The sequence below is a fragment of the Rhinopithecus roxellana genome, chromosome 8 (genome assembly GCF_007565055.1).
Source record: "Rhinopithecus roxellana isolate Shanxi Qingling chromosome 8, ASM756505v1, whole genome shotgun sequence".
Lineage (NCBI taxonomy): Eukaryota > Metazoa > Chordata > Mammalia > Primates > Cercopithecidae > Rhinopithecus > Rhinopithecus roxellana.
The window spans coordinates 93,330,196-93,345,580 of NC_044556.1; positions in this window are offsets into that span (position 1 = coordinate 93,330,196).

A 15,385-nucleotide genomic window follows, 5' to 3' on the forward strand; every position below is an offset into this window, starting at 1 on the left:
ATGGCTCAGTGAATAAATCAGCATGTGCCATCACTGTGGTGCCACTTCTCAGAGAGCTCATTTTGGTTTGGGCAAAGCATCTCCGATTTCCCTTGACTACACTAACCATGAGGTAGCACGGCCAAACTTGCTTTCTACTTTCTGCTAGCTGGCCAGAGCTGAGGAGCTGCCTGCAGAGGCTCCCCTGGGCACAGCATGAGGAGGTGGTGGGGCTGCAGTTCAGCCCCTCATATGTGACTGAGGAGCCGCCTCGGCCATCTCAGTGCCAGGAAGGTGTGTGGTCGGCTGAAGGAGAGCAAGACATCTGGGCCAAACCAATCAAGGATCCATGACTTCAACCCCGAGCAGTGACAAGGCCAGCAAGGTGCCTAGAAAAGATATTTGAATGGAAGCTTGTCACTTTAGGGACAAATAGGGTGGTGGGGGAAGAGTGCATGCATCCAAGAAGGAGGAAGCTATAGGAACAGAGTTATAGCCCAGAGCTATTCATGGCCCTGTGAGAATGGTGGTGGGAGCAGGGACGAGGGATGGGCTGAGGATGAGCAGAGGTGAGGCCAGGCCATGCATGGAGTGGACACAGTGCCCTATACCAGGCTAAGAGCTGTTCTAGATAGTCTAGACTATATACCTAAAGTTTGCAAAGCGCAAAGCTTTTCCATGTTACTTTATTTAATCCTTGCAATCATCCTGCAGGGAAGTCACTGTTCCCATTTTATTAGTGGCCATACTCCAGTTTAGAGAAGCTAAGCACTCGATCAAATTTACAGAGGCAGTAAGCAGACATATCAGACTGGAAGATGGCTATTTCAACTCTAAGACCACTATAGAACCATCCCTTTTCCTCTTGGTCACAAAACAAAATTTTATGGGACTGATTTCTTAAGCCCAACCCTTTCTCCTTCAAAGAGGGTATTCACTCTTGGACTCTGGTTGTGCACAGGATTGATTCAACACAGTGACAAACTGGGACCCCAGGTTTGGAGACATCCTCAGATCAGAGGCTCAGAGTTGGCCCTGGGTGTTGGACAGCTGATGATACCAGTGGGGCCCCCATTTGGACTGAAGCTATCATGATGGGAAGCATGGGTGAGTTACAGTCTATGGCCTCTGAGGGCCGGCAGAGGCTGGGACTGAAGTGCGTGTCCTCCCTTGTAGGCTCCCTGCATCCCCCGAGGGGTGCACGGACCCTGACACCACCACCCTCCAGGGGCAGCCTGCTCTTGTCTAAACACACCTGCTCAATGCACTGACGAAAATGAGTAACTATTGCTCTTCTTGGCTTCCTGCAGACTCACTGTAATCATCTTGCTTCTCTCAATGTTGCCTGTTGTCAAGGGAGGTGCTGGGGTGGCAATCATGTCCACTTTTGGGGAAAGGATCCTACTGACTGGCTTCAATTCTGTGTGTGAACACCAAAGCCTCACAAAATAAGCAAACTGGGAAGGGGTCTAAACTCACCTCTGCTTCCTTTTGGCTGTGTCTGGACAACATGAGAAGAATCTGGAAGGCCCGTGCCCATCTTTCATTCTGGGCCCATGACACCTGCACCAGCAAGGAACTGATCATAAATCAGCCACGTTTAACAACACAACAGGGCCAGTTCAGCCAGAGATTGATGGTGGCTCTTTTCTGCTTCCAGGCTGAGGGACCCTTAAGATGGTATAAGAAGCTAAAGGGAGAAAATATGCCAGTTCCACGCAGCAGTCAGAAGGAGATCTTTTCCTGCAACCTCTGAAGGGATAGGAACAAAGAACCTCAAGAATGGGAACAATCTCAGAACAGTTGAGATCAGCCCTGCCTTGAAAGCTCTGTTGTTCTTTGACTCCACACGCCCTTGACAAATTCTCTATGAAACCGCAGTAAAAGTGAACCTCCTTCAGCTGAGAAACGGAGTGGCAGAACTGGGCTCTCCTTTCTTCTTGCCGCGTGACCTTTGGAGCATCCTCGCTAGGATCTGAATGTTTGTGTCCCCCAGATTCCTATGTTGAGATCCTTATCCCATCTTAATATCCTATTAATACCCTTAATAGCCCATGTTAATACAGGGTGATGGTATTAAGAGGTGGGGACTTTGGGAGGTGATTAGGTCATGAAGGCAGAGCCCTCCTGAATGAGATTATTGTCCTTCAGCAGAGACCCTAGAGAGCTCCCCCCCCCTTCCACCATGGAAGATGCTGCCAGAAGGCACCACCCAGGAACAAGGAAGTGGCCCTCACCCAACTCAGAACCTGCTGGCACCTAGATCTTGGACTTCCAGCCTTCAGAACTGTAAGAAATAAGTTTCTCCTGTTTATAAGCCACCCAGTCTATGGTATTTTGTTATAGCAGCCAGAACAGACTAAGACAGTCATTTGATCTTTTTCTCTATTTATAAAAAGACAGTTCAGGGTGACCTTATCATCTCTTGCTTTTTCCCCTCTCTCCTCCTGCCCCACATCTTTCCCAAGAGATGGAGATGCTCAGAGGAGGCACAGGCTGTAGCAGAACCCTGCAGGATTTGAGGTGGGCAGTGGGAGGGGACCCATCCTACAAGTTAGGAAGACTGAGGAGTAGAGGCTCATAAACGAGCATCACAGATCTCTAATCCTATGTGAGTATCCAGGATTAATTAAACACACTGGAAGTTCCTTCTCAACAACTATGCCATTTCTTTCTTTTCTTTTTTTTTTTTTTTTTTTTTGAGATGGAGTCTCGCTCTGTTGCCCAGGCTGGAGTACAGTGGCACGATCTTGGCTCACTGCAACATCTGCCTGCCAGGTTTAAGCGGTTCTCCTGCCTCAGCCTCCTGAGAAGCTGAAACTACAGGTGCCCGCCACCACGCCTGGCTAATTTTTTGTATATTTAGAAGAGACAGGGTTTCGCTGTGTTAGCCAGGATGGTCTTGATCTCCTGACCTCGTAATCTGCCCGCCTCAGCCTCCCAAAGTGCTGGGATTACAGGCATCAGCCACCACACCCAGCTGCCATTTCATTAAGGTCCATTTGATATCCATACTCCTCATTCTTAATGCCTATAACCCCCAAAATTTGCCTTCTCAAATTGTAATCTGTAAAAATTGTAAAACTTTAAGCCTTTTAAAATTGTCTTCTTTTACACCGTCTAATAGGAATAGCTTCCTACTTATCCACAAAGGTGCTTCTGGTGCGGTACAGCTGTTAATGCATTTGTATGATTTGCTTGCAAATATTTCTCAAATTCAGCTCTTAGAAATCTCTGCAGTTTTTTTTTTGTTTGTTTGTTTTTTTTTTTTTTTTTTTTTTTTTGCGTCCTACCTAACTGTCTTTTGTTTTCATACACTGAGTTGAAAATTTCAAGGACTTTTCCACACTAACTCCTAAATCCCATTTCCGTTTTCCTGTTTATCTTAAGTAGGATTTGGATAATGTGTGGCTAAGTAGACACAAATACTACCAGAAAAGAAAGGGGGAGGGGAGGAAGAAGGAGGAAGAAGGTAGGGAGTGAATCTTCTGGAGGTGACAGAGAGCAAGCAGCATAAGGAAGAAGCATGCTCGCTGGACCAGCAGGCCGTCCTTCTGCTGACAATACGGACTGCAAGTGCCTATGTTTAATTTGACCAAGATGACCTTTCTTTTCATGGAAAGTTGGGGTTCAGCCCTTGAATTTCATAAGACCTCTCTTTGCAGTGGGCTAGATGCTCTTTTATCTTTTTATACTCTGTCAGGAAAACATATCTTTTCCATATAAAAATCAGTCTTCTAAAGTGATGATGAGTCAATTATTGGGATTTCAGGAACTAACTTCTCCTTATAAGCAGTGAATAAAACCAAGAGAAACAAGCCTTGCCTCTGCAGAAGCTGCCCCCTTTGTCCTGGCTGGTCCCCTTTCTATTCTGGGCATATCTGGCAGGATCTCTAAGAGGTAACAGAGTGGGAAGGGTCTGATTTCAAACAGAAGTCATTAGAGAGCTGGTCATAATACAGGGTGTTGGAATTAGCACATCAATCATAAGAAGATAGAACGCTTATAGAGTTTTAAAACATGGTCTTAACATTTCATTTCTCCCAATCTTGTTTGTACTCTTCATGCACACTGTTGATAAACAATGACCATTTCTATTTGCATAGCTTTGCAGTTTACCAAGGTTTTTACTTCCACTATTTGGGTGAATCCTTACAACTTGGCATAGGGTGTATTTCTACTAGTATCCTCACTTTATAGAGAGTAAACTAAGGTTAAGAGATGAGTGGCCTCACTGGGAAAACTTGGTATAGCCAGGGGTTGAACCTACATATTCCAAATATGGGATTGGAATTCCAAATTGGGACCCTTTGTTGTGCCACAGGTATTTCCCAACGTATGGTTTGACAAGAACCAGTAACTTCAATCCAGGCCCTATGTGAATGCGATGGTTAATACTGAGTGTCAACTTGATTGGCTTGAAGGATACAAAGTATTGATCCTAGGTGTGTCTGTGAGGGTGTTGCCAAAGGAAAGTAACATTTGAGTCAGTGGGCTGGGAAAGGCAGACCCACCCTTAATCTGGGTGGGAACAATCTTATCAGCTGGCAGAAAAATGTGACAAGAGAGACTGACCTAGCCTCCCAGCCTACATCTTTCTCCCGTACTGGATGCTTCCTGCCCTCGAGCATCAGACCACAAGTTCTTCAGTTTTGGGACTCAGACTGGCTTTCCTTGCTCCTCAGCCTGCAGACAGCCTATTGTGGGACCTTGTGATCATGTGAGTTAATACTTAATAAACTCATATATATATATATGTATATATAAGTTTATTATAAGATTTGACTATAATTTATCCTTGAGCAAAAGGGCAAACTCACTTAAGAGTAATAAGTAATGGCTCCTACCTAAATCCTCCTGCGGGAGGAGGGGGCAGAGAAAAAAGAGTTACTAGAAAATTCTCAGTTGCTCTGAATTATGCTCCTCCTTCAGTAACTTTAGAAAAACTGAAGGAATAAACAAAGCCCCGAAACCAGCTTCAAATGATCTCAGGCCGTTTCACTGGTGTGCTGACTGAGTTCATAAGCTAGCGCCTTCTTTATGAGATAACCTGGCCAGTGAATAAAGGAGAGCTTCAGCCGACGCTGGGGAGGAGCAAAGGGAAAGGACGGGATGGGTTGTTCCCATCAGCACAGCCTGAACTTTCACACACCCCGTGCGCCCTGCTTTGTGAAAGACTGAAGGGCATTTAGAGACCTGACCCAGTTCTAGCAGCCAGCTCAGGGGGAATGTAAGAAGACACCATGTCAGGGCCAAAAACCCCATTTCTGCCTGTGTGACGGAGGTTCCAGCAGCAGCTGCAGATACCTGGGAGGACTGTGTGGGCCACCTAAGGACAGATCACATCCTGGCAGTGGAAGTGCGGCAGGGTCGGAGGGGAGTCTGGGCTGGTCTGGGCAACAGAATGAGACCTATTCCCCTAAAAAATAAAAGAAAGAAACAAATAATGTTAACTTTAGCAACATTTTATTTAACCCAATATAACCAACATGCTATCATTTCAACCCATCATCAATATAAAAATTGTTTTATTTTCAGTATGTATTTAAGGTGCACAACCTGATATTTTGATATACATATATGTAGTGAAGTGATTGCTACAGTCAAGCAAATTAACATACCCATTATCCATATAGTTAGCTACTGTGTGTGTGTGTGTGTGTGTGTGTGTGTGTGTGTGTGTGTGGTTAAGCGTATCTAAAATCTACTCTCTTAGCAAATTTCCAGTATACAACACAATACAATATTATTAACTGTGGTCCTCATGTTGTACATTAAATCTCTTAGACTTATTCATCTTACATAACTGCAACTCTGTACCCTTTGACGGACATCTTCCCATCCTCCCTGCCCTCTCCACCACCACCCTCAAAATTGCTAACGTACTGGGTGCAGTGGCTCATGCCTGTGATCCTAGCACTTTGAGAGGCTGAAGTGGGAGGATCACTTGAGCCCAGGAGTTTGAGACCAGCCTGGGTGAACTGGTGAAACCCTGTTTCTACAAAAAATACAAAAATTAGCTGGGTGTGGTGGCATGTGCCTCTAGTCCCAGACACTCAGGAGGCTGAGGTGGAAGGATCACCTGAGCCCGGGGAGGTCAAGGCTACAGTGAGTCATGATTGCACCACTGCATCCCAGCCTGGGCAAGAGTGAGATCCTGTCTAAAAAAAATAAATAAATAAAAATTGTTAATGTGAGGTTTTATGTTCTTCTTTTTGCCCTGTCTTCCTAACTTGACATGGATATTATCCTTACAGCACATTTCAGTTTAGACCTGCCCCAGTTCAAGTGCTGGATTGCGACAGGGGTCTTGGGACTCCATATTGGACTCTGAAGTTGTAAAGTATTCTGTTGCATAAATCCACCAGAATTTGTATCAAGGAAAAAAGATGATGAGCTAAAGTGGAAGAGATTGTTTGATTTTTTACGGCAGAACTTCTCAGAGCTCTCAGTAGCATAAAATACATTGTGAAACTCTAGGATGACATAGCAGGCACTAGCATTTGTCAAATGAGAAATTTTTAAATGAACCTTTCTTGTGCAAATGGATGAGAATTGGAAGAACATATGACAAAATAAAAGTTGGATAGAGTGATTTGATTTGAAAAAATTTCAGGTTATGCCACATAGATGTACAATAAATGAAAACTATTTTGTGGTTGGGCACAGTGGCTCACACCTGTAACTCCAGTGCTTTGGGAGGTCAAGGCAGAAGGATCCCTTCAGCCCAGGAGTGTGAGACCAGCCTGTGCAATATAACAGACCTATTGCTACAAAAAATTTTGCTGAGTGTGGTGGTGCACACCTATAGTCCTAACTACTGCAAGACTGAGGTGGGAGAATCACTTGAGCCCAGGAGTTCAAGGCTTCAGTGATCTGTGATCACCCCACAGCACTCCAGCTCCAGCCTGAGTGACAGAGCGAGACCCTGTCTCTATAAGAAGGAGAAGGAGGAGCAGCAGCAAGAGGAGGAAGAGGAGGAAGAGGAGGAAGAGGAAGAGGAGCAGAAGCAGAAGCAAACTATTTTTTAAACTTGTTTGTCTCTGAGAAGAGAAACAAGCTAAATGCTATTGGTCAGTAATAACTTGGTAGAAATGCCCTCAGCTGGAATTTTCCAGCACCACAGCAAGTGGAGAGCCAGCAGGATGGAGACTGGGCTGATGCAGGGGACTAGGGAGAGGAGGGAACACCCACTGTGCAGGTAGCTGGATGTGACAAGCATGGCCTCACAGCTCTGCTGCTTGCTCAGAGAGTGCCACTTGTTCTCAGTTGAGCTGCCCTTCCCCAGGTCCCTCCATTTCTAGCTCCCGTTTGCCACTTAGCCACTCCCTGGCATATTTCAGGCCCTGTCTCAGTCTGCCCACAACCAGGTCCCCCCTACTACTTTGTGGGGTCATTGCTGTTGCCCCTCCACGGACAGAAGGCAATTCAGATGCCATCTCTGTGGCTGAGTGAGTGCTGCATGCCTGAGATCCCTGGGGAAGCCTCTCGGTGAGGCTGCAATTCCAGGTCATCATTTAGGGCTCCCATTCACAACAGCAAGTGGCCACCTTCTGAAAGATACTGAGTTTGGTCGTTTTAGAGCAACTTTCTTTTGAGGAGCTCAAAGTGGCTTCACATCTCCATCTCCCTGCAGCCGATAACCTTTCTGGTAAAGCTTCAGAGGACAAAGATGGGGACCCAGCGCAGAGACAGCCAGGCCTGTGGTGGTCCTGTCCTGGAGAAAAGGGTGCCCTCTGGCTCCCAGCCCTGCCTCCCAGGTGGTGGCTGTCCGTTGTCCCAGTGGGCTCTGGCTCCCAAATGCTGAGCTCTGATGTAGCAGATGTGAATAAAGCCATAGTCTGAGGGTGAATCTCTAAACGACACCTGTGCGTGATCACTGGAAGGAGGCTCAGAGAAGACAGCCTTCCCTAGCAGGCAAAAGGAGACAAAGAGATAACTTTTCCATATGAGAATTATTTTCTGTGATTTAATGTGACTCATTTATTGACTGCTTTCAAAATCCTGTGTTGCTTTGGTTGATACTGACACTTCAGCAAAGGGAGAATGGTCACTGTCTTAGTCCATTCCAGCTGTTATAACAAAATGCCTTGGGCTGGGCATCTTCCAAGACACAGAAACTCCTCCCTCACTGCTGTGGAGGCTGGAACTCTGTGAAGAAGGTGCCAAAGATTCCATATCTGGTGAGGGCTCATTTTCTGGTCCACAAACGGCACCTTCTTTCTGTGTCCTCACATGGCGGAAGGGATGAGGGAGCTCTCTGGGATGTCTTTATAAGGCCACTCATCCAACTCATGAGGGCCCCATCCTCATGGGCTAATCACCTCCCAAGGCCCCAACTCCAAATACCATCACATTGGAGGTTAAAATTTCAAAACATGAATGTTAGGGTGAAGGGGAACAAACATTCAGACCGTAGCAGTCCCCTTAATTTGTTTGTTTCTCTTACTTGCTTTCTTTGAAAGAAAGTTTCAATACACTGAATGCTTCCCAAGAGCTCTCACACATAATCACACTATGCCTGACATCCACTCTCCCAAGTACTACTGGTTTTCTTTACAACATTGATAGGGCACGGAAGCTGGATTACGGAAGAAACTTTTACTTGTTTGTCCAGAAAATGCAAAAGAAAACAACGACTATTTTTGAGCAAGGGGAAAATGTAAATTTCTAAAAATCGTATCCAAGTGCTGGCAAGAAGAGGAACAGGTATTTATCTCTCCTCTCTGTCTGTCCCTGGAGCCCAAGTTTTGTCCCTGCACCTCACTGCCTCCTGCTCATTCTCCCTCTCAAACCCCTACCTGGAAACATGTGGCAATAATCTCAATTATGATAGCAGTGCAGAGGGGAGTCCCTATTTTACAGATGAGGTAAATGAATAATCTGTCCAAGGATGGAAACTAATAGGAAGCAGGCTAGGATGCAAACCTGGTCCCTGAGTGCATGACATCCGCCCAGCATGACCAGGGCAGTCCTAAGTCCTTCACCAGCCTGTCTGAATGGACAAATGAGAAGTGATCCCCTCCCAGCTCAACACTAGGGACCTGACCCCTTCCCCATCCTGCCTTCTTGGGATATCTGAGCTACCAGAGAGGTAGCTCCTGAGGCAAGGGCTGGAGGCAGAAAGAGGGTGACATGGCCCACCCCAACACTGTCTGCCCAGCACACACTGACTGTCTGAGAGCTGAACCCTCAGACTAAGGCACTCGCCCACTTTCACTTTGACAGGACTTCTCTGCTCCTGCTGGCTCTTCTAGTTTTCTTGGCATTCTAGTCTTGCCAGGTGGCAGCACTTTGCTGAAACACTTGTGCAATCTCCATTCTTGAGCCGGTTCTGTGAAGAGCTAGCCTTGCCAGGCAGACTAGCCAGGCAGGAAGGAGGACAGCCCTACCCTGTGCATCCTGAACCCACCAGCCTGGGACCAGGGATAGTCCAGGCATGCTTGAGGTCATTCCTCAGTTTCCTACCCATCAACCATGAGCTCTCTCTGGCATTTCCACATCATTTATATCCTTGTGTTTCTGTACCATTCTCTAATTATTTTTTCTAAATTCCTCTGGAAGAGGATTTGTGAACATTGCTACATCCCTCATTCTAAGAATATATGAATTGTAACTAAAAAGAATGTATTAATTCCCAATTTACAACATGCTTTTCATAGATCGTCATTGTGTTGCTAATTCCTTTCCATTACTCTCCTGATTGTCGTCTAAATGTGCTAGCTCTTTCTCCTTCTGATTGGTCCTCAGCGAGCCATGGTTGCATCAGGCCAGGGCTCCATCCAGTGGAGCTCCTAGTTGGGTAGTGGTGGGCACAGCGAGCCCAACTTGCCTGGTTGAATCCGGAATCAAAGTTCTCCACCCTCCACTTGGGCCCCCACTGGGGACGGAGCATAGAGGGGTATGCCCTTATTTTCTTTTTTTTAAACTCATTATTATGGAAAATTTTAAATACATATAAAATTACAGAAAATATTTAATAATCCAAAGTGTCCATTACCTGGTTTTAACAATTACCAATACATGGCAGATAGCATTTTTTCTGTACACCCAGCAATTAACTGCTGCCTACCCTGACTACGGTATAACAAATACTAGTATGAACAAATATCATATCATTGCATATCTAAGTATTTCAATTGATAGCTCTACAAGATAAGGGCTGTTTTTAAAAATATATGATTATGATAACATTATTCTTACTTTTAAAGAAACTAATGTTAGTCCTTAGTCTTATAATATACCCAGCCAGTGTTTGCATTTTCGCAATTGTCTTGTAATTTGTACTTCATTTGTTTGACTCTGGATTTAATAAGAAATTCATATACTGAGATTGGTTGATATGTCTCTGAAGTTTCTTTTTATCCACTTGTTCTATAAATCCTTCCTCCATTTTTCTCCTCCTCCTCCTTCTTCTTCTTCTTCTTCTTCTTCTTCTTCTTCTTCTTCTTCTTCTTCTTCTTCTTCTTCTTCTTCTTCTTCTTCTTCTTCTTCTTTTTGAGACAGTTTCATTCTGTCCCCCAGGCTGGAGTGCAGTGGCACAATCACGGCTCACTGCAGGCTCAACCTCCTGGGCTCAAGCAATCCACCCACCTCAGGCTCCCAAACAGCTGGGACTAAGGTACCAACGTGTCCACTGAATTTTTTAAAATTTTTAGTAGAGATGAGGTCTCATTATGTGGCCCAGGCTGAACTCCTGAGCTCAAGCGATCCTGCCACCTCAGCTTCCCAAAGTGCTAGGATTACAGGCACGGGCACCTACACTTGGCCTTTTTTTTCCCTTTACAAATTCTTATTGGAGAAGAAATCAGGTCATTTGTCCTGCAGTTTCCCCCAGTCTGGACTTGCTGCTGTATTCTTATGGTGTCATTTAATATGTCCCTCTGACCCTTGGATTTTTTTAAAAAGTGGAAATTAGATCTAAAGGACCTAGATCACATTGAGGGTTGATTTTCTTTTCCTGGGCATGTATTTCCATCAGGAATGACCTTGACTTGTAGGACACTTGAATGGAAGATACTTCAGAGAATACGACTCCATCCAGGGCAAGGGTACCGGGTGGGAGTTTCAAAGGGAAAGTCCCAATGAGAAAAGAAGGACACTGGGGGCAAGATTGAAAGGTCTAAACTCTGTCTACCTCCGAGGCTGGCCCCTGTAACAACCACAATGTTGACCTGAAGCAAGCTGGAGTAGACTGTGTAATGTATTTTAACTGAAGTAGTAGCAATTTTAGGATGTAAAGGCATCTTGTATTGAGGCAACAGGAGGCCAACTTTATACATATTTGTATCTTGCCACAAATCCAGCATCATGCCAGGTGAGAAGCAAGGAAGACAGCCCGATTTGATTTATTAGAGGCTTGTTTCACGTCTCAATGTGATGTTTGTAGATGCTACTATCAGAAATTTTTGTCCATGTGTGTTTGTAAATATACACTCACAGACAACTTGTGCCTTAGAGGGATACCACGGAGCCTCACAGTCTTTAGCATTAGAGGGATATGGGTTCAAATCCAGTTTCTGCCACCCTCTAGCTGAGTAACTGTAGACAAAAGCCTTGGTCTTCTTGTCAGAAAAATTGGGATACTGTATCATTATTTACCTTATGGGTTGTGAATTTTAGAGAAAATGAGTATAAAATGCCTAGTATAGTGCTCTCAATAAATGCACACATGCTCTCACTGTCTCAGGCAGTAGGTTCTATTGAACCACATTCTTCTACAACTAGAAAACAGCAATGTAGATGATCTCCTGGGGGTTGGGAGGGGATGATCTGTGAAAGTGTTGGAGCCATCTAGACACACTGAGTGGAGATGTAATTTGAGCCTGGGAGAGAATTCTCAAGTCAGTTCAAAGGGCTATAATTTCATTAATTCAAGATCCCACTTAAGTTGGGGAAAGTGAGGTCTTAGGAGAGAAGTCAGATGTCAAGGACAGGCCCAGTTAGTGGAGGAACTTTTTGTAGCCAGCTGGCTCCCCAGGGCTCCCTGAACAAAGCACGCATTATAGCTGCTGCCTGTACTCCACGGCAGGAGGAGTACCCGGGAGCCAGAGCCTGGTGCATGGGGAGGAGGCGGGCCAGGGCCGCAGGGGGAGGCTTGGATGCCCTGGAAACACAACTGGATCCTAACAAAATCTTTCCTCCTGCTAAAATTTCCTCAAACAGAGCAAAAGGGAAAGTCAGAGCATCTTTGCCAAATCAACCAGAGAAAGGAAAGCTGGCGCAAAGTTAATCATTATTTTCTTCCTGGTTGTCCAGGCCAGAGACACCCATTATGGGAGCAAGAACACTTGTCATCACCCGCTTGGTCTCTATGGATGACATAGAAGCCCTTTCCTTCCAAACAAGCAATACAGAAAAGGAAGTGTCTGGGTCCCCACCCTGTAGGGTGCAGCCAGAGCCCACAATGTACTATTCTCTGCAGATCAAGAGGCTTCTAATCTTCCCTTGACTCACCGCCTTATCCAAACAGCAGAGCCCCTGCAAAACCCCTCTTTTGGAGAAGGAAATCCAGGGTGGGATAATTCATTGCAAACATCACTGATTAGTCCAGGGAGAGGTCAGGAGCTCCCTGGGGCAGGCACACCACTCTGGTCAGGAAAGAAAAGACTCCACCATGGTTCCCTTCAGCATCACTGAGAAACGATGTCTAGATTGCTGGTCTGTCCTGCCAAAGCAAAATTACTGACAAGATGTAACAGGCACTTGGTACAACAGTGTAGCACTAGCTTTTGCATTAAAAAGCTTAACTTTGAGTTTGGGATATGCCACTTCCAAGCAGTTGGACCTTGATCAATGCATTGACCCTCAGGGAGCCTCGGTTTTCTCATTTGTGAGGTGGACAGAATCAGAGGACAGTGAAGGGCATGGAGCAGAGGCAAGGAGGGTCTCCCTGGCTTGTCTGCTGGGTCTGCTGCAGCCTACAGAGAAACCACAGGCTGTCATAAGCACATAACTCAGTAGTCCACTTCCTCTATAGAACACCCAGCAGTCCACAGCGTTGCTCCCATGGAGACAGCCGGCACAGCCTGCAGGCCATCAGCCCAGGAAGGGAACTGGCAAATCTTAGAGCACTAAGATGGCAGCTGATACAGATACTCGTTGGCCCAGGCCACACTAGCATCCAGGTGACTGGGTCCTGCCAGATGGAGCATGGGACAACATAAAACTCCCAGCATCCACTTCTCTAAAGGGCAGAGTATGCACGCTAGGCCCACAGCCCCCTTCATGTCCAACATCGCCATCAACGCATTCAGGGCAGGGCAGTTCCTGGGATGTGGACCTGAGCCACAGCCCGGCCTTGTCAGTGCACCAGGTTCTGGGAGAGCAGCCAGACCCAGAATGGTGGCAGATGCTCCACTCCTTAAAGAAACAGCAAACTGCGCAGTCCTTCCCTATTTCCCAGGCCTGGGGACTCCTCAGATGAGCATGGTAAAAATTCATATACTTATTCAGAGGTTTAAAGATCCCCCAAATACATAAATACTCAGCCAATCAAATGGTATTGCCATCAAAGGACAGCATCCTTGGAAATTATCTATCCATCTTTCAATTGGCCATTTAGCTCAGTTTGGGCCCTTAACAATACAAGCATGATAAGGTCTTGTCACTGCGTCTCCAGGATCTGATCACTGCAGACTCTGAGAAGTGATTAGGGAGCATGGGCTCTGGAGGACCAATGCCTCTGACTCTCTATGGCCCCAGGCAAGTCTCCAGGTCTCCGTTGCCTCACCTCTAAAGTGAAAGCACAACTAGTCACCGCCTCACCTGTTCCTGTGAGAAGTGAATGAGATGGTAAAGGTGATGTGGCTAGAAGGGTCTAGAACAGAGGCCAGTATGTGCTCACGGTACCCACATCGCACTGCCAGGGGTCTCGGGCTCTGCTCTAGCAGCTTGGCCTGGACCACAGAGCTCTTTGACCAGGACCTGCTCCACCTGAGGCTGATGCCCTTGTGGTGCCGCCTGGCCCAGTCACACCCACGATTCTTTTCCAGGGTCCCCGAGAAGGAGAAGAACTTCCTTTCTGGTCCTTGGCCTTCTGCTCCTGGGTTCAACCAAGCAGCTTCTAGGCAGCTCTAGTGATTCAGCAGCAGTGACCCGCAGGTCCCCATGACAGCAGACGAGTCCTCTGCTTCTCCGGCTCCCTCTCCATCCCCTGGCTCTTCCTGGAAACGTGCTTTCACTCAGCTCTGGGCCCACTTTCCCATCCCTCTGGGGACACACCCCCTTGCTTGCCCTGAGACCCACACTTGAGACCCACACCTGGGTTCCAGCCTGTCTACTGCTCTTTTTACTTCCCAAGCTGGCCCACGGTCCCTTCAGGCTCAGCTTTCCAGGCATCTGCTACCCCGTTCCTGCCTCCAGGACCCACTCCACCCTCCTGGCACTGGCTGGGTCCTGGTGGAGGAGCTACCATAGGCAGCAGAGAAGCAGAATTCTGCTGGGAGCTGTGACCTGAAGACACTGGCTCCACCAAGCCCACTGTGCAGACCCTGGACTGCTAGAGAGGGTGGTAGCACCATCCGCTCCAGGAAGAGCCAACAGGCCTGGAGGAAAACCCACACCTCTGAGAGCCTCAAAGGAGCTGTGCCAGTCAGAAGGTGCCGCTCAATGGTCCTGGTCCTCTGGGGGTGACAGGGTCACGCTGTGAGCCGGACCTTACACAGCACGTCAGTGTGAAGGATGCCAGCATCCTTGTCTGTCATCTTCCTAATTATGAGCCTGCTCAACCCCTCCCCAGCCACCTGGCTTATGCAGGGAGTTCACTTCTTTGGGCCTTTCCCTCCTTCATACCTTGAGAAGTAAAGGTCAAGAAAGGTCGCAGGACATAGGCCCTGGGTCTAGAAGCAACGCCAGTGTGGATGTGTGTATACTAAACCCAGGGCAGGGCAAAGAGAAACACCAGAACCCAGAAACATCTGTCTCAGACCTGCCTTCATCCTGCTGGGATACACTAAGGTACAGGCAGGAAGAAAGCCCCATGCCTGAAGGGGAAGTCACTGAAGACACAGCAGGTGGCTGAGCAGCACCGCAGGTGACAGCTCACTGCTGGGTTCGTTCCTGTGCTACCGTCTCCGGTTCGTCCCCTGGGACGCTGGGGAAAGAAATCGTGTTGGGTTTTTTTCTATAAATAATTTCCTGTCATTGTGTGTAATGATTGGTGAATAATTTCACAACAACTGGCTGTTCCTTTGCTGCATTCTAAACTTGAGCAGCCCTGTGGATCATTAGTATTTTCTGTCTCCCCGCCATCTGAAAAGAACAGTTTCCCGGGACATTCCCTGGAGCCCAGGTCAAGGCCGCAGTGAGCTATGATCGCGCCACTGCTCTCCAGGCTGGGTGACGGTGTGAGACTCCATCTCTAAAATAGAAATAAATAAATACTAAAATGTTTCCCTTTCTTCAT